The 21707-nt window shown below is 45.5% G+C and overlaps 1 protein-coding gene across 5 annotated transcripts in view; it reads right to left on the minus strand.

Moving 5' to 3' along the window:
• Positions 1-21707, minus strand: part of adgrl2a (adhesion G protein-coupled receptor L2a) — a 958846-nt gene that overhangs the window by 519672 nt on the left and 417467 nt on the right. The window lies entirely within an intron of this gene.

The following is a 21707-nucleotide window of genomic DNA, read 5'->3' on the forward strand; positions in this document are numbered from 1 at the left end:
CCAACGGACAACCTGTTAGGAGTATATCATACTCGGCTCGAGAGATTGCACTAATAAAAAAACTTAACACATTGCAGGATCAGGCACACCGTTCTGTTGCCCAGTTGTGCTGGGGAACTGAGTCCTTCTGTCTGCAAATAAACTGTTGAATTTCTGTGGGTACGCTAAGTGGAACCCAACTGAGGTGACCCAGAATGCATCAGACATGCAAGTTCCTAACTAATGGCAAAGAACAAACTTCATTCCCAAGAGAGGAAATACAAAGTGTGAGGGGTGATTACACACTCAGCTACAGAAACTGAACTTGCGTCCATGACCAGGTGTCCCGGAGGTATGATTTTAACTAACTGAGCCTAACAACTGCATTTTAATGACCACTGCCTTTATAATTGGGCCTCTTCCTGGTTAGAATGTGCAACCCCGTGGCCTGTATTAAAAGAGAAGTCAGCGCATTTCAGGGATAATTCATTACGTGTTACACCACAACAGGGCCACACTTAACTGAACAAGCTACAGCACGACGCATTATGCTACAAATTCACAATTAGATCATTGACCATTCCAGGACCCAGACGGGGGTGGTTTACACCAGTAGAACCAATGGGACAGCTGTTTTGAGGCATGATATGGATTTATATTGGCTTCAAGCCAGGATCCCAGGATTAGAAGGGTTCAACCTGAAAGTTTAACCCGAGCACAGTTGAAATGCCACTCTCACAACGGCTAAAGCCACCCTCCCACTGTGGCTTAATTGAGAAGCACTATACTGATGTTGTCCCATGTTGTGTCAATCAAGGCTTTCACAGGCTCAGTACAAGGTGAGGCTGACTCTAGCTGGAACTTACAGTTCAAAGCAAATCTATTGTTTAAGTACATATGTGTTACCATCTTCTACCTTGAGATTCATTTTCTTGGAGGCTTTTACAGGAAACAAAGAAATACAATAGGATTTAGGAAAACTCAGAGATGAGGAGGAATTTCTTTAACCAGAGGATGATGTATTTGTGGAATGAAAGGGGGTCTCGTTGAAACTTATTGAATGTTGAAAGGCTCAGATAGAGTGGATGTGGAGTGGCTGTTTTCTATAGTGGGGGAGTTTAGGACTAGAGGGCACAGCCGCAGAATGGAGGGACATCCATTTAGAGCAGAGATGAGTAAAGATTTCTTTAGCCAGGGGACAGTGAATCTGTGGAATTCATTGTCACAGATGGTTGTGCAGGCCAAGTCATTGGGTATTCTTAAAGTTGAGGTTGATATATTCTTGATTAGCAAGGGCTTCAAAGGTTACGGGGAGAAGGCAGAAGAATGGGGTTGAGAGCGATAATGAATCGGCCATAATGGAATGGTGAAGCAGATTTGATGGGCCAAATACCCTAATTCTACACCTATGCCTTATAGTGTAACTACAGATCAACAGAAACCAGCAAGCAACCAATGTGCAAAAGAAGATAAACTCTGCAAATAAAAAACAATACTGAGAACATGAGTTGTGAAGAGTCCTTGAAAGTCAGTGTGTAGTTCGCAGAATCCGTTGTGTTGAGGTGATTGAAGTTATCCATGCTAGTTCAGGAGCCTGCTGGTTGGAAGGCAATAACTATCCTTGACCTGGTGGTGTGGAACGTGAGGCTTCTGTAGCTCCTTCCTGATGGCAGTAGCAAGAAGTGAGCATGCTTTGGAGGATGGAGTCTTTGTCGATGGATGCTGCTTTCTTGTGGCAGCTCTTCATGTGAATGTGCTCCCTAGTGGGGTGGGCTTTGCCTGTGATGGACTGGGCTGTATTCACCATTTTCTGTTCTTGGGATGGCCATGCTTATCTCAGCCCCTTCAAGCCAGGGGTGGGGAAAGCTTTTGAAGCAGATGACATGGCTGTAGGATGTTTCCAAGCACAGACCTCTGGTAGCAGAGAGAGCAGGGACTGTGGATGAGTGGAAAGAGACCAGACACACCTATGTTGTCACACCAAATGGGCTACATTAATTATTAGTTACTTAATCACCGTTTACTAACAGAACAGCTTGCCAGACTGAACAATATAAAATGATTAACTATTAACATATGCGACACAGGCAAAAGGTCCTTGGTTGAAGGCTGCTTGCTTGCTGGCCAACATATGTTCAGTGACCTAGGTGTTTCCCTGCTAACCTCAGCAAGGACAGAAGGGGTCAGAATGTGTGTGTGTGTGTGCGTGCGTGAGAGTGTGTGTGCACGTGTGTGTCAGTATGAGTGTGGTTGTGTGTCTGTTGAGTGTGGTTGTGTGTGTCTGTTGAGTGTGGTTGTGTGTGATTGTGTGTCTGTATGAGTATGAATGTGTGTCTGTGTGTGTAACTGTATGAGTGTGATTGTGTGTGTGTCTGTATGAGTGTGAATGTGTGTGAGTGTGTGTTTGTGGGTGTGTGACTGTATGAGTGTCAGTGTCCATGTGTCAGTGTGAGTGCGATTGTGTGTGTCTGAGTGTTAATGTGTGCATGTGTCTGTGTGAGTGTGAGTGTGAATGTGTTTGAGTGTGAGTTTGTATGTGTGTCTGTGTGAGTGTGAGTGTGAATGTGTTTGAGTATGAGTTTGTACGCGTCTGTATGAGTGTGATTGTATGTGTATGTGTCTGTGTGTATGAGTGTGCCTGTGAGTGTGAATGTGTGCATGTGTGTATCTGAGTGTGAATGCGTGAGAGTGTCGGTATGAGTGTGATTGTATGTGTGTGTCTATGAGTATGAGTAAGTGTCTGTTTATGTGTGTTTACATTTGTGCATATGTGTGAGAGAGAGTCCATGTGAGTGGGAGTGTGTATGTGTGTACAGGTGTATTTTTATGTGTCTGTGTGTGAGTGAGTGTACTTACCTAATGACAGGTATAAATCCTAATGAGCTGAACTGGATCCCAGTTAATCCACTCAATATTTAAAACCATCCTTGTTCTCAGATTCATCTATAGTTCTCATTCTAACCTTTTCCTGGAATTTATTCCGAGATCTCTTTGCTCCAACTCCCCTTATTGTCCCGAAATGCAAATGAGTGAAAACTACTTTTAAGAGTAAATACTATTGTTCTACATTCCCCATTCGGGGACAGCAGCGACCTGTACAATGCAGCAAACTTCAAATAGATGATGGCACTTTCATTCCTTACCCATGTACCCCTTCCATAATGGTCAGGATGTATATGCATGATCTTCCAAAAAGGTTCAAATTTAAATGTCTACACATGTCCCTGGAAGAGATATATTCTGTATTAATATATATTGAATCCCAATATCAGTTATAGTTAAAACACATATCCATGGTTGTGTGTGTGGGGGTGTTAATACACAAGCATGTGTACCAGAGTGAATATGAGCATGTACATAGATCAGATGGCTCTCGGCCTGTACTCACACAAGGTTAAAATAAAAAGGAGGGGTTTCACATTTTATCTCAATTTCATATTAGTTCAGCACATCATTGTGGGTCAAAGTCCCATACTATACTGTAGAATTCTATATCCTAAGTTAAACCTATTGAATATTGAAAGGTCTAGATAGAGTGGATGTGCAAAGTATGTTTCCAATAGTGGGAGAGTCTTGGACCAGAAGATGCGGCCTCAGAAGACATAGTTTAGCTGGGCATAGGGTTGAATTAAAGTCAAATCACTTTGACTGGCTATTTCTTATACATACAACAGTACAGTATGGTTCCTTTGGCCCATGATATTGTGTCGTCCTTTTAACCTAGTTTAAGATCAATCAATCTTCCCTGCTACATAGCCTTGATTTTCTATCATCCATGTGCCTATTTAAGGGTCTCTTAAATGCTCCTAATGTCTCTGGCTCTACCACCACTCCTGGCGGGGAGTTCCACACACCCACCATCCTCTGTGTAAAAACCTCCTCTAATATCTACCCAATACTTCCTCCAATCATCTTAAAATTATGCCCGCTTCTATGAGCTGTTTCCACCCTGGCTATCCACTTGATCCAGTGCCTCTTATTATTTTGTATGGCAATGTATTCCCACTTTCAGAGCTCAGTGAGTGGCCTAGCATTTTCCAAATCTCCAGGAGCAGCCTCCGGGGCGCAACCCTACGGCCCTGTGGACAGCCCGATTCCTCGCCGGTGTTGCCGACTGAAGCGTGGCGGGAGATCAGAACATCAAGACAGCGCTGTTATCTGCTGTCAAAACAAGTGACAATGCAGACTGCAACATCGAAACAGCGAACTGTTGGTCTCCCTCGGGAGAGGGAGAGCGAGAGCGAGAGCGAGCGAGCCTGGGGCATGTGGAAGTGTCAGGATGGACAGTGCTTTTTTTTTTAAATGGACTCTAGATCATGGTCTTTGGTAGTGCGCATGTGCCGGTCGTGCATGCAGCCTGTTACAGTTGCTCTGTAGTGTCTTACTTTTAAACTTTGTTATATTTTTTCCCCCCCCACAGTAACACGTTGAAGCTGCACCCTCTCTAACATGCTGGTGGAGAGTGTTTTACTTTTTTTTAAATAAAAGCACTGGAATTAGTTGTACTCGGACACGTCTCGTTAGCGTGGCAGCAGGATGGCCGCATTGTTTATTCCAGGGGCCAATTAACCAATTTCCCCTGGGATCAATAAAGTATGACTATGACTTGGGGGCTTTGCTACAGCTTGCATGAAGGGTGATGGGTGGGGGGGGGGGTTGATGCATTTGCTGAGGCAGGTGAGGGGAAGGTTGATGCTTTGCTGCTACTTGTGCGTGGGAGGGGGAGAGAGGGCTTTGGGGTTCTGATATTTATCTGTCATTTATTCCTTAGGGTTTTTCTTCTGTTTCGTGGATGCTTGCAGAGAGCAAGAATTTCAGGTTGTATACTGTATACATTCTCTGATATTAAATAGCACTATTGAAGCACCTCTATCAAGTCACCTCTCATCCTCCTTCACTCCAGAGAGAAAAGCCCTAACTCACTTAACCTTTCCTTGTAAGACACACTCTCCAATCCAGGCAGTATCCCGGTCAATCTCCTCTGCACCCTTTCTAAAGCTTCCATATCCTTCCTATGGTGAGGCTACCAGAATTCAACACATTGTTGATTCGACACAATGTCCTCAGATGAGTTGTTGAGGAACTTGTGTGCGCAAGTTGAGGGAGGTAGGGAATGGCACATGCACTTAACAGCAGACAACAACCAAGGGAGGAACATACCCGCGACTTGTATCAACTAAAAGGGCTGTAAAGATTTCATCTTCTTTGCGGCGTGGCTTCTGAGTTGAACACCCTCTCTGATCTTCAGGACATTTCACTAATAACCTGCGATACAGTGCATTCTTCAGGAAGCCGCCTTTAAAGACTCAGTCTCAAATATTGACCTTTTTAGGAGACACACCTGGAATATCAAAGTGTCACACTAAACCTTATCGGCTGAAAGGCATTTTGAACCTCTCAGTTTTATTGATGGCCAACAGTAAGTGTCCAATAAAAGCCAATTTGTTTATTAATAAACTAAGTGTTCTCAAATAGGAAGACTAGTGCTATCAGGGGATAGGTATAGTCAGAAACTTTGAAAGAATTACAACTCATTACCCTTGCAATTATCCTGAAAAGTATATTACCTATTTCTCTCTCTCTCGTTTTCTCTCTCTCACTGCTACCTGTTGTAACCATTGTTCAGCACTGAATTCATATTAATCTTGATAATAGCTGCCGGATTGCTTCACTGATCACAGTGAAACACCATCACATTCAGCCGAGACAGGTAAGCAAGCCCTGCCGTCTGTTCTGCAATAAATTACACGGCACTTGCAAAAAGCTACAATGCAGCAGCTGTAAAGGCTGAAGGAGCCTCCTCACGAAACCCATTCAAGTGTTAAACACAAGAAGTTCTACAGATGCTGGAAATCCAGAGTAACACACATACAAAATGCTGGAGGAATTCAGCAGGTCAAGCAACATTTACAGAAATGAATAAACAGTCGATGTCTTGAGCCATAGGCATTCCCAGGACTGGAATGGAATGGAGGGAAGATGCCGGTAAAAGGAGTTGTGGGGAGGGGAAGGAGGACAAGCTGGAAGGTGATAGGTGAAGCCAGGTGGGTGGGGGAGGGGGGATGTGATTACAAGCTGGGAGCTGATGAAGTGGAAAAGGTAAAGGGCTGGAGAAGGAGGAATCTGAGATAAGTAGAGAACAGACCATGTGAGAAAAGAAAGGAGGGGCACAGGAGGAACGTGATAGGCAGGGGACGCAAAGTCGGGGGGGGGAGGAGGAATGAAGAAGAATGAAAGGGGCGGAGAGAATTACTAGAAGTCAGAAAAATCAATGGTGATGCTACTAGGTTGGAGCCTACCTGGAGGGAACATGAGGTGTTGCTCCTCCACCATGAGAGTGGCCTCATTGTGGCAAAAGAGGAAGCTGTGGACCAACATGTCCGAATGGGAATTGGGATAGGTATTGAAATGGTTGGCCTCCATCTTTGCCATTACGAGTATTACAAGTAGGTAGGGGAGTGGATGGAGGACAAGATAGAGGGTGGTAGGTGAATCCAGGTGGGTGGGGGAGGGGGGGATGGAGTAAGAGGCTAAAAGGTGATAGGTGGACAAGGTAAAGGGCTGGAGAGGAAGAAATCTGATAGGAGAGGATGATTGGTCCATGGGAGAAAGGGAAGGGCGGGCGGGCTCCGGGGGAAGTGATAGGCAGGTGAGGAAAAGAGGTATGAGTCCAGAGTGGGGAATTTAAGAAGGAAAACATTTCCCAAAAGTTGAAGAAATCTATGTTCATGCCATCAGGTTGGAGACTGCCCAGACAGGATATGAGGTGTTGCTCCTCTCTCCTGGAACTCAGCTGAATAGAACACTTTGTGCAGCACCCAGCATGACAGGTCCCGATTGACTTGTGGGGGAATAGAAGAACGCAAGGAAACAGGAGCAGGAGCAGCAGACTTGGCCCTTGTAGTTAGCCCTGATACTTAGCATTTAGACAAGAGGAACAGCCTCCATTAAACCCATGGGTTCACGGAACGGTGAGACTGGAATTCATTGCCTGGTAATCAGGTTCCTATCATCAGCGAGTCTGGAAGTTCGAGACCTGGTGTTTGGCAAGTTCTGGGATCGAGGCAAGGGGACGAATCGGAAGTCCAGAAGTCAAAATCTGTTGGCTAAAGTCAAGTCTGTGAATCTGTGTTAGTCCAGTGAGGAGGTCAAAGCCCGGTGTCCGGATGTCGGAATCTGCATCAGCTGGAGGCCTGTCCTGGGATGGAGGACTGTGTACGTGCGTGGAGGGTGGGACGTACGGAGTTTGTTTTCCTGTTGTTGCTTGTTGTGTTCTGAGCATTGTGGACGTGTTAAATTGGCACCAGAACGTGTGGCAACACTCGTGGGCTGCCCCCAGCACATCATTAGGTTGTGTCGTTTGCGGACACAAATGACACATTTCACTGTATGTATGGATATACATGTGATAAATAAACTGGAATCTAGAAAGTGTTCAGAAAGGGTCAGTAACATCATGAAGGATCCGACTACCCTGCTGAGGGACTCCCTTCAGGGAGGAGGCTACATAGTATCCACATCAGGAGCACCAGACTCAAAAACAGTTACTTTCCCCAGCAGTAAGGCTGATCAGCACCAGCCCACCCCTCCACACCCCCCAGCCACAAAGAAGAGAACATCTGCAGATGCTGGAAATGCAAGCAACACACACAAAATGCTGGAGGAACTCAGCAGGCCAGGAAGCAGCGATGTAAAAGAGTAGCCAGTCAACGTTTCGGACCGAGACACTTCTTAATACCTGAAGAAGGGCTGTGGCCTGAAATGTTGAGTGTTTCCTCTTTTCCATAGAGGCTGCCTGACCAGCTGCGTTCCTCCAGCACTGGGAGTGTGTTGCTTTATATTTAGTGTTCTTTTATGATTGTGTTCTTATATCCTTTTGTGTGCTGCATCGGATCCAGAGTAACAATTATTTCGTTCACCTTTACACCTGTGAATGGGAAATGACATTAAGCAATCATGCAACTTGAATCTTGAATATGACCAAGGCTCAGATTCGCACTTCCACCAGGATTAAGTGAAACTCCCTGCTTGTGTGAACCTCACAGGGTACACCTGGTAATAACAAACACAAGAACAAAGAACTGGTGCAAAGATTGCAGAACAATGTGAAGTTGTGCAAAAAGAAATGGTAAAGTGACAATAATGGAACAACTGAAAGAGGCAAAGGTAAGATTCCAAGAACATGGACACACTGGGAATGGGGTGTGAAAGGGGAGATCGGTTCAGGAATCTGACAGCAGTGAGGAAGAAGCACATCTGGACAGAAAGATTAAAGTTTTATTCATACATCGAAACATCAAAACACAGTGAAATGTAATATTTGCATCAACGACCATCACCGTCTGAATATGTGCTAAAGGGAGCCTGCAAGTGTTGCCAGGCTTCTGGCGCCAACATGCCATCCCACAATTTACTAACGCTGACCCGTGTGGGAGGAAACCGGAGCAGCCACGTGGACAAGAGTGAATGTGCAAACTCCTTAGAGCCAGTGGCAGGAGTGGGAACCCATTCACTGGCACTATAACACACTGTGCTAACCATTATGCTACCATACGGCCCAAGTTCCTGTCTCTTACATAGAGGTGGAAAAGAGTAAAAAGAAATGGCCAGGTAGCAGATACCCTTGACGATACTGTTTCCTCCCTGAAGCAATGCAAGGAGAAGAATGACTGGGAGGAAGGAGGGGACAAATCTGTGCAATTGACGCTTTGTGGAACATGTTTTTTGCCAAGTTGCAGAGAATGAGTTGGGGACACTACACCAAATGTGGCATGGTGGCTTAGTGGTTAGCGTAACTCTTTCCAGCACCAGTGATCTTGCGATTATGATCATGGTTCTGTCCCTGCTCTCTTGTATTCCCCACACCTCAGTCAGGACTTGTCACACTGGACATCTGTCACAACTGCATTGAGCGCTGTACAAGAACTCCTGTCTGTGAGGTGTTTGTATGCTCTCCCTGACCGTGTGAGCTTCCAGAGCAGGTGCGGGTCAGTCTGAGTAAGTTGTGGGCATGCTATGTTAGCACTGGAAACATGGCGACAGGGCACATCCTTAGATTGTGTTGGTCACTGAAACAAACGGTGCATTTCACTGCAACACACAAAATGCTGGAGGAGCTCAGCAGGCCAGGCAGCATCCATGGAAAAGAGTTTCGGGCTGAGACCCTTCTTCTGGAATGATGCATTTCAATGTGTGTTTTGATGTTCTGATGTACATGTGACAAATAAAGCTAATCTTTATCATTAAGTCTTTCAATTAAATTAAATCCATTCACTTGGTGCACATCCATCCATTCCCCTGCACATTCATATGTCTATCTTTCACCACTGCATTGCATTCCAGCCGCCCACCACTCTGTGTAAAAACATACCCCACAGATCTTCTTTAACCTCTCTCTCTTTCTCCTTATGTGCACTTATTCCAGTGTCTCTCATACAGAGAGCAGGAGGCATCAGTGTGGAATTCCATTCCTGCAAACAATTCCACCCTGACATGTGGTGCAACAGAGGTAATAATCACAGGGAGAAGGAAAAAAATTAACTCCAAAAATCAATAACTATTCACTCAGCAGTTTGCAAACAAACGAAGATAAGAATGCAATGATCTTTTCTAATTGGCCCTTTTAAAAAAAGCAGAATTTTTAACCCATTTCAATGTGCTATACATGTTGAATAAACCATACAGGACTTGCGCAGTATAAATTGATGAAACAGAGGAATGGGATGGTAGCATAGCAGGTAAGGTAACACCTTACAACAGCACTGGCCCGTGTTCAATTCCCACCACTATCTATAAGGGATTTGTATGTTCTCCCCATGACCGTATGGGTCTCCTCCTGGTGCTTTGCTTCACTCCCAAGTTCCAAAGACGTACAGGTTAGGATTAGTGAGTTGTGGCCATGCCATGTTGGCACCAGAGGCATGGTGAGACCTACGGGCTGCCCACAGTGCACCCTTGGGCTGTGTTGGCTGTTGATGCAAACATTTCACTGTATGTCTTGATATTTCCTAGAAGATAGAACAATACAGCACTTGAACAGGCCCCTTGGCCCACAATATTGTGCCGAATCTATTAAATTAGTAATCAAATGGCTAATCTCTTCTGCCTACTCAATGTCCATATCCTTCTTTGTGCCTCTCTAAACAAATCTTAAGAGTCCATAATATTTCTAGTACATTCCCAGAAGGAACATTCCAGGCCCCCACCACTGTCTGTGTAATAACTAGCCCCTCACATCTCCTCTGAAATTACCTCCTCTCACCTTAAATGCATGCCCTCTGATATTAGATATTTCAATCCGGGGAAAAAAAAAAGATATTGTCTGTCCACTATGCCTCTCATAATCTTATGAACCTCTATCAGATCTCCCCTCAGCCTCCATTACTCCAGAGAAAATAACCCAAGTTTATCTAATCCATTGTTATTACACAGATATTCACTTCTTTCAATTCTTCCTGGGGAAGAAAGGGTTAACATATGAAGAGCATTTGATGGCTGTAAGCTTGTACTCGCTGGGGTTTGGAAGAATGGGTTGGGGGGGGCGCGATATCATTGAAACATTAAATAATGACAGGCCTGGATGGGCCACATGGCCTAATTCTGCTTCTATGTTCCTCTCACCTTTCAATGAACGTATGACAAACGAAGCTAATCTTTACATCTATAAATCTGTTGCATGTTGACTGACTGATTAAGTGAGTCTCACAAAGTTCTCATGCATCAGTGCTTGGTTAACATAGAACGTAGAAAACCTACAGCACAATACAGGCTGTGCCAAACATGTACTTACTTTAGAAATTACCTAGGGTTACCCATAGTCCTCTATTTTTCTAAGCTCCGTGTACCTATCCAAGAGTCTCTTAAAAGATCCTATTGTATCTGTCTCCGCCATTGTCGCAGGCAGCCCATTCCACGCACTCACCACTCTGCGTAAAAAACTTACCCCGACATCTCCTGTGTACCTACTTCCAGGCACCTTAAAACTGTGCCCTTTCATGCTAGCCATTTCAACACTGGGAAAAGGCCTCTGACTCGTTGTTGTGGCTATCCCTCGAGGTCGAGGATGAAGGCCTTCATTCTGAAGAAGTGGCCCACAGAGTGAAGACTATTCACACGATCAATGCCTCTCATCATCACGGGCTGCCCGTTGGGGGGGGGGGGGGGACTCAAAGGTTGTTGGCTCTCTCCACACAAAAGACAGAGGCTCAAATAGCCAGGTTTGCACTCCAGTACGTTACAGTGAAAGCTTTAGATTACAGCAGGCACAGCTTCAGGAAGGGGGCTTCCATCATTAGGGTTCTCCACCTTCTGGGACATGCCTCCCCCTTTGCACAGCAGGGGGCCATTTGGCACCCAGAGACAAGATAAAGATGCAAATGAAGATGACACACCTGGATGACACTTACTATTGGTCAGTTACTTCACAAATTCTGAATTTTAATTGGCCTGTAACAGAGATTCTATTGGGTATAAATACCTGTATTATCATAGGGTGCTGGATGATTGATCATGCAAATAAGGAATTTAAACACACAAGATTACCAATTGGTTAGTATCTGTATCTGCTTGTCAATTCTGTCTATAGATGGCATTTCTGACTTTCATTAACAAAGCGTTTTTGAACACAGACCTGCCAATCACTGGAAGTTTTGTTTTCAACCCCATTCTCTATAAACTCCAGAGACTGTTGTGCATAAAATTCTCAGGAGGTCAGCAGTTTCTGAGATACTCAAACCACCCTGTCTGGCACCAGCAATCATTCCATGATTAAAGTCACTGAGATCACATTTCTTCCCCGTTCTGAAGTTTGGTCTGAACAACGACTAAACCTCTTGACCAATGTCGGCTGCTTTTATGCATTGCGTTGCTGCCACATGATTGGCTGATTAGATATTTGCCTTTACAAAAGGTGTATCTAATAAAGTCAGCACCATGTGTAAATAACATGTGACTCAGGAACGAGTGTGAGTTTTCAGAGTCCAGTAAATTGGTGAAGACACCTTGCTCCTATTCTTCAGTGTGTACGCTTGTATCCTAACCAGCCCACTTTTAAGAGTTACTTTTCCAGTCCATCAGAGAGTTATCCCACACGATCAGTGCGCGTGTGCCGGTCGTGCATGCAGCCTTTTACAGCCGTTCTGACTAGTTTTCTTACTTTTTTAAACTTACGTTATTTGTTGTATTTTTTTTCATGGTAACACGTTGAAGCTGCGCCCTCTCTAATATGTTGGTGGAGAGAGTTTTATTTGGGTTTTTAGCGCTGGAAATAGTTACATTCGGACATGTCTCATTAGCGGGGCAGAAGCATGGTCGCATTGTTTATTCCAGGGACCAGCTGATTGTGCTTATGCCGGCCAGTTTAGCGAACAGAGCAGCCGACACCCCTGCTGAGATCTGGAGGAAAACACACACAGAGGATGCAGAGGGGGATCACAAAGTCGAAGAAAGAGGACCGGGTCGAGACAACAGAGACTTATGGAGAAGAGGAGTTCGGTGGGTAATAAAATGGATGAGTTGACGGCGCCAGCCAGGCGTCAGAGAACATTTCGGGAGGGCAGTGTTATGTGTTTTACTGAAACGTGGCTGCATGAGGACGTACCCAACCAAAACGTTTCCATAAAGGGCTTCCAAACCGTTCGGGCTGACCGGAAGTGTACTGAGAGCGGTAAGCATAAAGGAGTTGGGGGCTTGCTGTTCTGGTTAACAACAGATGGTGCAATCCGGGTCATATTACGATCGAGGAACGTGTTTGTAGACCGGATATTGAACTTTTTGCTGTTGGACTCCGGCCATATTCCACCGAGATACAACACTGGGCAGCATGAGAGGTCGTTCCTGCCTGTGGCCATCGAACTTTGCAGCTCCTCCCGTGGAGGGTCAGACACCCTGAGCCAATAGGCTGGTCCTGGACTTATTTCCATCTGGTATAGTTTGCATATTGTTTGATTTTTTTGTGGTTTTTGTACTGCTATATTTATGCTCTATTCTTCGTTGGTGCGGCTGCAACTAAACCCAATTTCCCTTGGGATCAATAAAGTATATCTATCTATCTAAAATACAAGAGATTCTACAGATGCTGGAAATCCAGAGTTAACACCCACAAAGTGCTGGAGAACTCAGCACGAATGGAAATGATAAGCAACCGACATTTCAAGCCAAGACCTTTCATCAGAACTGTAAAAGAGGGAAGACACTGGAATAAAGGGGGGGGGGAAAGGAGTACCTGCTGGAAGGTGATGGGTGAAGCCAGGTGGGTGGGGGATTAAGTTAGAAGCTGGGAGATGATAGATGGAAAAGGTAAGGGACTGGAGAAGAAAGACTCTGATAGGAGAGTGGAGTGGACCATGGGAGAAAGGGGAGGAGGAGGGGTGCCAGAGGGAGGGGATAAGCAGGTGAGAAGTGGTGAGGTAAGAGGGGAGCCAGAGTGGGGAACAGAAGAAGAGAGAAGGGGAAGGAAGGAGACATTACCAGAAAGTAGAGAAATCAATGATTATACTGTCAGCTAGGAGTATGGAATATGAATATGTATACTGTATGATGGAATATCCCACATTCCAGCAGAGAATCTGACACAGAAATACCTCAAGGGCTCTGAAGCTAAGCAAGCTGTTTCTCCAAGTCTTGTGGTCAACTTAATTGTGCTCTGAAGTGGCTCGCAACCCGTCCAGTTTAAAAAGGACGGCTGCTGACACATGTTCGGAGCAATACCAGCTCTGGCCGCATCTAAGGAGTAAAGCTGGAGGAACTTTGGAAGGGAATGTGTGAATTCTGGTATGAACTAAATGTGTTTTATGATGGACAACAGAACAAAGTCTCCCCATGGCTCTGAAACTCCTTGAGATCTTTAAGAGCAGAACAGTGAACCACCCTTATCTGTCAAGTTGCCAGAATCGTCACATGGAACTCACAAGTTACGAATGTGTTGACGTAGGCAAGGCTGTCAGACAGATGGGGCTCATCAGGCATGGCTGCAGTTCATCTAGGAGACGGAAAACTCTGATCTCAAACCTCCGCTGCCTTGTGGCTACATCCACTCACGGGGAAGGCTTCAGGAGTAAATCCTGAGGAAAAATCTGGAGCTGGAGTCTCCTAAGGCAGTCTTATGTTGAGTTCAATGCTGACTGGCAACTTCTGCGACGCTGCTGGTGCCAAACTATAGTGGTCTCTGCCATTCCTTTGGATTCGTCAGCTGTATGGAGAAGGGGAGCCTGCTGCACAGGCAACAGCTTGCTCTCCATTTTGTACCAACCTGGTCTGTGTACTGGCTTACATAACACAGACAGCTATGACGCAACATCCACCATCAACACCAACCACCAGGGTCCTCTAAGGCAGGCTGGCTTCTTAGGGAATCTCAAAATGATTGCAGGATGCATTCATTTTGTGTAACAACATTCTACACTTCCCACTGTCTCAGGAAAGCAGCCATACACGATGGGCGCAATCAGCGCAACTCTTTACAGCGCCTGTGAACCGGGTTCATTTCCCTGTGACCTTGTGGGTTCCCACTGTGTGATTTGGTTTCTTCCCACGTTCCAAAGATATACAGGTCAGGGTTAGTGATTTACGGGCATGCTATGTTGGCACTGGAAGAATGGCAACACTTGCTGAATGCCCTTCAGCACATCCTCGAACTGCAGCTTATTCCTTTGCACAGTGCTGCAGTGTGCCGCTGCCTTAAAGAAAACAATTTCATGACATGTGAGTGATGATAAACCTGATTCTGATATGGGTCTCTATTGTGGACTGAGAGTGGCAAGGGGACAGGAAGAGGAGTGTCATGGTTGGGGAAGAAGGGAAGGGAGAGGGGAGGGAGTGGGAAGCACCAGAGAGACATTCTGTAATGATCAATAAACCAATTGTTTTAGAATCAAATGACCTCACCTGGGGTATCTCAGGACAGGGTGTGCCTGCAATCGTGCCACCCCCTGCCCCGGCACTGCTGCTCTGCCACCCATCCCACACCCCTCCCGCGATGCTCCACCTTCACCATTTCCAACATCCTTTGTTCCCACCAGATTTACTAGCTCGCTTGCTGCTCCACGTTAACAAATAGAGTACCATGCAAAAACCTCAGACACCCTAGTTACATATATGTGCCAAAGACTTTTGCACAGTAGTGTACGTGGATAGGAAAGGTTTAGAACATAGATAAGGGGTACCTAACCCAGGGTTCACAAACCCCTTGCATAATGGTATTGTTCCATGGCTTAAAATAGGCTGGGAAATCCTGAGCCATGGGATATGGGCCAAATGCTAACAGGGGGCTCTAACCTGGTTGGATATCTTGCTTGGCACGGTCCAGTTGGCCAATGGGTCTCTTTCTGTGCTATAAGTCTTTACCACCTAAGAGGACAGATGAAAACTTGGCCTGATATCTCATCTGAAGATGAACCTTTTACTTTAGAGTCTATGCTGTACAGACCTTCAAAATTCTAAGTAAGTTTACTATCAAAGTACATACAGCATATGTTACTCTATACTAGCCTCAGATTGATTTCCTTGCAGTAGAATACAATAGAATATAAAATCACACACAATGACTGACAAACACATGTAAAAGAAAAACTGTGCAAATATAATAATAAAAAAAAATGTAAAAATAAATAATATTGAGAACATGAGTTGTAGAGTCCTTGAAATTAAGTCCACAGGTTGTGGAATCAGTTCAGTGTTGAGATATCCATGCTGGTTCAGGCGCCTGATGGTTGAAGGGCAATAACTGTTCCTGAACCTCCTGATGGCAGCAGTGAGAAGAGAGCATGTTCTGGATGATGGGGGCCCTTTGGCCCAACTAGCCCATCCTGGCCAAGTTGCCTATCTGAGCTGGTTCCATTTTCCCGCACTTGGCCCACACCCACCTTTCCTATCCATGTATCTGATTAAAGCATCCGTTAGTCTTGCGAGACCATGGATCTGCGCCTGGAAAGTCTTCACTCTCCAGGGCGCAGGCCTGGGCAGGGTTGTATGGAAGACCAGCAGTTGCCCATGCTGCAAGTCTCCCCTCTCCACCACATCGATGTTGTCCAAGGGAAGGGCATTAGGACCCATACAGCTTGGCACCAGTGTCGTCACAGAGCAATGTGTGATTAAGTGCCTTGCTCAAGGACACAACATGTTGCCTCGGCTGGGGCTCAAACTCACGACCTTCAGGTCGCTAGTCCAATGCCTTAACCACTTGCACCTGATTATACATCTTTTAAATATAATTGTACCCACCTCTACCACTTCTGTCAAGAAACGTAGAGGAGGCTTGACCGAAAAGCAGAGCGGTGGGGATGAATCAGCAGTGAATGATAACTTTAATATAGGCAGCAAAACAATAAGTCACAAGAGGCCACAAAATAAGAAAGAACAGATATGAAACACAACAGGCAACTTGGTAAACTTTAGGCAGGGAGGGTGAAAACTGGGAGTAACTGGTTGAGGCTGGCTCATTTGATGAGTGAACCAGGACTGTGGCTGAGAACTGGGGTTAAGTAGGCTGCCGGTGAGGAGTCTGGAATGAGAGGCAGACAACCCCTATTAGTTGGGTGGCGACTGGGAGGTGTCAGTGGGAGCAGGCCTGCCGACTTCCTCTGGCGGTTCATTCCACAAAAACAACACACCGTTTCCCCTCAGGTCCCCTTTAAATTTTTGCTTTCACATTATCAGAATCAGAATCGGAGATTGTGTTACAGAAGTCATGCATTAGTCTTTTGGACTTCAATAGTGAAAGGTTAGGATTATGTATTCGAGCTTTTCTAAGCAGGGAGGAAGAAAAGAAGCCATTTCAAATTGGTTCCTAAAGAATCTGAACTTATTGACATGTGCAGTCATAGAAAGTGAATCAATCTTCATTCAGGATTCAGAATAAACATGCACAATGTGAAATCAATAGCCCAGTCAAAGTCCACAGACACAGACAACGGTAAGCAACAAAAAGGCGAACAATGCAAATGTTCTGTGGGCTGTGCTGAAGAGGCTGCTGGCTGCTGCCTGCTGAAACAGGGACGTGGGAGGGAGGGCTGGAAAGACAGCTAGTGGTCCTTACAGTCGTCAATTCATGCTTTCCCACTGGCTTGATGTGTTGGTTGAATCAGCATCAGGTCATCACCGGGTCTTGCATGGGCTTTACATAGACCACCACAGCAGCGTAGTGGTTAGCTCGTGGCATTGGGAGTTCGGAGTTCATTTCCAGGTTCCTCTGTAGCAGAGTTTGTACATTCTTCCTGTGAGTGCCTGGGTTTCCTCCAGGTGCTGCAGCTTCTTCCGACAGTCCAAAGACATACCATTTGGTAGGTTAATTGGTCATTGTAAGTTGTCCAGCGTTTAGGCTAGGGTTAAATAAGTGGGTTGCTGGTCGATGCGCCGCGTTGGGCCGGTAGGGCCTGTTCTGCATTGTACGCCCAAATAAAATAAAGAGCTGACTTGATAGAGGTGTAGAGGATGGGTCACAGTCTAGTATGGAGGGAGCCACACTGGACAGGATCGGAAAAAGCTGCGGAGTTACAAATTCAGCCAGCTGCATCACAGGCATAGCCCTCCCCAGCATCGAGGATATCTTCAAAAGGCAATGCTTCCTAAAGGCAGCAGTCATCATGAAGGACTCTTACCATCCTGGACATGTCCTCTTCTCATTACTACCATCAGGGAGGAGGCACAGGAGCCTGAAGACACACACTCACCAGGACCATGCGCCCCACAAACCCCACAACCCCGATTCAGACCTAACCTAATCCAGACATCCCACCCTGCAAAAACTCATTTCAGGGAGGTAGCACCATCAATTTGCGGGAGACTCCCGGGAGAGGTGGGATGTCTGCAATAGAGTAGCTCCTTAGCAGCTAGCCAGCTAGTTTAAATAACGTTAGCTATGCTAATGAACGAATGACACCTGTTAAACTCACCTCAACATGTCTTTTACAGTCTTAACCCAGCACGGACTATAGAAAAGTCACTGTTGCAAACAGTGCAGCGAGCAACACTGTCATTATTTTTGACCCTTATTAGGGAGGGGTACACTTTAGTGTAGTCTGGGGTGACGTACATTTTATATTTTCTTTTTTTGGATCCCTCTCCCTCTCCCAAAAAAATTGATTTCCGTGATATTGCATATAATTTGTGGGCATCAGGGAGCCACTATTAATATGCGGGAGACTCCTGGAACTTCCGGGAGAGGTGGGATGTCTGCTAATCACGGGACAATTTACAGTGACGGAGTAATCTACCCGGTATGTATTTGGACTGTGGGAGGAAACCGGAGCACTCGGGGAAAACCCCACACATTCCATGGGGAAGACATACAGAGACTCCCTACAGAGGGGAAGCCGTCGCTGCTTAACGGGATCTTGCTTTATACAGGCAGCTGCTCTGTCTCCTGTGTTACAGCTTGAAAAGTTGTCTGTGAAACACCATGGGATGCTCAGAGGTTGCATAAGGTGCCCGTCAAGTATATATTGCCTTGCTTGCTTGTGATCAGCAAAGCCCTGTGGCCGAGAGAACAGGACTGACTCTGCTGAGCACACACCATTCCCTGCACTCTTACGCAGAGGGCCCTTGTTCTGCTTCTTGGCGAACCCCAGCTCTGGCTGATATTAATACAACAATGATTGGTTGTCCTGAAAACACAATTAAAAGCCTGCTGGCTCTGTCTCATAATTCACTCTCAGGGCTAATAAGCAGAGTAGCAAGTCTATTTACTCTGCATTGTTCCTGTCCTGTCAAATTCAAAACAGGACACTTTTGTAAACACAACTGCGTCCTCTGAGCTGTAGTGACTCACTGGGTGACTCACTATTCCAAGCCTGTTGCAGCTTTTCCTACTTTTCCAAAGAATTGTCATTCACAAGCAGCATCACAGTTATAGAGTTGTTCAGTTATAGAGTCAAACACCACAGAAACAGGCCCTTCGGCCCAACTCATCCATGCTGACTGTACTGCCCAGTGAGCTGGTCCCATCTGGGCCTATACTTACTGGAGTTCAAAGGTTCCTTTAACATAAGACATAGGAGCAGAACTAGGCCATTCAGCCCATCGAATCTGCTCCACCATTCCATCATGATTGATCCCGAATCCCACTCAACCCCATACCTCTGCCTTCTCACCATATCCTTCAATGCAATTTGCTCGGTCAGGAAACTATCAATTCCTGCTTTAAATATACCCACGGACTTGGAGTCCACCACAGTCTGTGGCAGAGCATTCCACAGATTCACTACTCTCTGGCTGAAAAAAAATTCCTCCTTACCTCTATTCTCAAGGGTCACCCCTCAGTTTTGAGGCTGTGCCCTCTAGTTCTGGATACCCTCATCATAGAAAACATCCTCTCCACATCCACCTTATCTAGTCCTTTCAACATTCGAATTTCAGAGTACATTGTTGTTCCTTTCAGCACCTTGTGGCGCACCGAGCGGCAAAATTGCCGTTTCTTCAGCATTTTACAAAGCCTTTACCAGCTTGATGCTCAACCTAGCATGGATGGAAAGAGTGGGTTCGAACTCCGGACCATTTGTCTCGAAGTCCAGTGAGGATACCACTTCGTCACCAGCCAGTTATCAGAGTATGTATACAATATACATTGATAACTGAAATTTGTACTCTTCACAGGCATCCACGGAACAAGAAACCCCAAAGAGTGAATTATAGACACATCGAAGCCCCCTTCTCCTTCCTTCACACAAACAGCAGCAAGAGCATTGGTTCCCACCCTGCCAGCAAAAGCACTGACCTCCCCACTCCCCCCATATGCAAACAACAGCAGAAGCCCCAAAGAGTCCTTAATCTTAGAGTCCATCAAAACTACAATCCACAAACCAGCACTTCGGTATCTCAGACAGGCTGTATCTCATGGTGAGGGAGAGAGAGCCCGAAGTCCTGCAACAATAACAGTAGAGACCAGAATCTCGCCGATCCGATGTTAAATCTGTGTTGCTTTTCCAAGCCACCTGTCTGGAGGAGCAATAGGCTCTCGCTCTCCAGCGAAAGAGAGAAGAATAAAAGGGGGGATTTCATTGAAACCTACCAAGTACTGAAAGGCACAGATAAAGTGGATGCACAGAGGATGTTTCCAGTAATGAGGGAGTCCAAGGCCAGAGTGATCAGACTTAGAACAACTAAATCTGAGCTGCGATTTGAAACCACGTTGTCTTGGGCTGTCAGCCTTCTCTCTAAGGGGCTGGGTACTGATGCACTGTTACATACACAGATACATTGTGCATTGGGCAGGAGAGCTCTGCTGTGCTATCACACTGAAGTTAAAAATAAATTTTAGGTACTTGGAGTTTGAAACAAAAAAAAATTGCTGGAAATATTCAGCAAGTCAGCCAGTATCCATGGAGAAACAACTCAACGTCCAGGTCAGAGATTCTTACATTTCAGATTTCTAGCATCTGCAGCTTTTGTCCTGATTTTCTCTTAACTTTTCAAAGAAATTCTTTCTGATAACAATCCTGTCTTGCTTTTTAATAAAAAGAAATTTTTACTAGTGTATCCAGATCTTTGTATTGCAGGCAAGGACAGCGTTTAATGTCTTCTCATGTCTGGGTGTGAACTGAATGGCTTCGCGAGTCATTTCTTTGACAGCCTCATTAGTAGGCAAGGAGTCAGTACAGGTCATAAGGACAGTGCTTCCTCCTCTGAAGGACACTGATAGTAGTTTTATGCTTTATAGTAGTTTTATGCTCACATTACTGATGACTATTGCCTTTTTTTAAAAAAAATACTTCACACTGTTAATCTGAATTTTATAGTTACACAGCACGTGGTCAAGTGGTTAAAGCATTGGACTAGCGACCTGAAGGTTGTGAGTTCGAGCCCCAGCCGAGACAACGTGTTGTGTCCTTGAGCAAGGCACCTAATCACACATTGCTCTGCGACAACACTGGTGCCAAGCTGTATGGGTCCTAATGCCCTTCCCTTGGACAACATTGGTGTCGTGGAGAGGGGAGATTTGCAGCATGGGCAACTACTGGTCTTCCATACAACCTTGCTCAGGTCTGCACCCTGGAGAGGAAGACTTTCCAGGCGCAGATCCATGGTCTTGCAAGACTAACGGATGCCTTTATTATTTATTTTGGTCATTGTAAGATGTTCTGTGAGGCTAGGGTTAAATAGGTGGGCTGCAGGTAGTCCAGCTCATTGGGCCAATAGGGCCTGCTCTGCACTATAATTCTAAATCAATAACATTTACAAATAGCACGGCTGCCACTCATGTAACCCCTGGGGTGGTATACTACTGCAATAACTGAGGGTCTTCCTCACCCAGCCTGGCCTCTCCCTGTCCAGTAGCAGAAGAACTTCCCCATCGAGCTTCAGTGCGCCCCTCAGCACAAACTCCTGCAGCCTGTAATGTGCCATATTATATACAATTATATAAAAATATCGTTAGAGGTTAAAATATAGAGATGGAATAAACTGTGCATAAATGTATAAATACCAGCATGTATTTACAATGTGCACAGCATTCTAAACGGCAGTTTAGAGCGTTTACAGTGCAGTGATGGGGGCAATTGAGCGAGATGGGATAGCTAACTGGAATGGTTGATCAGATTAACTGGCAGGGTGCAGAAACTTTTAAAATGGCATGAAGTGTTTGTTTTAATAGCTTTATAGTGCTTTCCAGAAGAGAGCTTTTGGAAAAGGCAGTTTGCAGGGTAGAGAGCGTGTGGAATAGTTTTTCCTGCCTGCTTCTTTGTCCTGGATACGTACAAGTCCTGCGGTGATGGGAGATTGAAGGCAATGAAGGTAAC

This window comes from Mobula birostris, chromosome 12, assembly GCF_030028105.1.
Source record: "Mobula birostris isolate sMobBir1 chromosome 12, sMobBir1.hap1, whole genome shotgun sequence".
NCBI lineage: Eukaryota > Metazoa > Chordata > Chondrichthyes > Myliobatiformes > Myliobatidae > Mobula > Mobula birostris.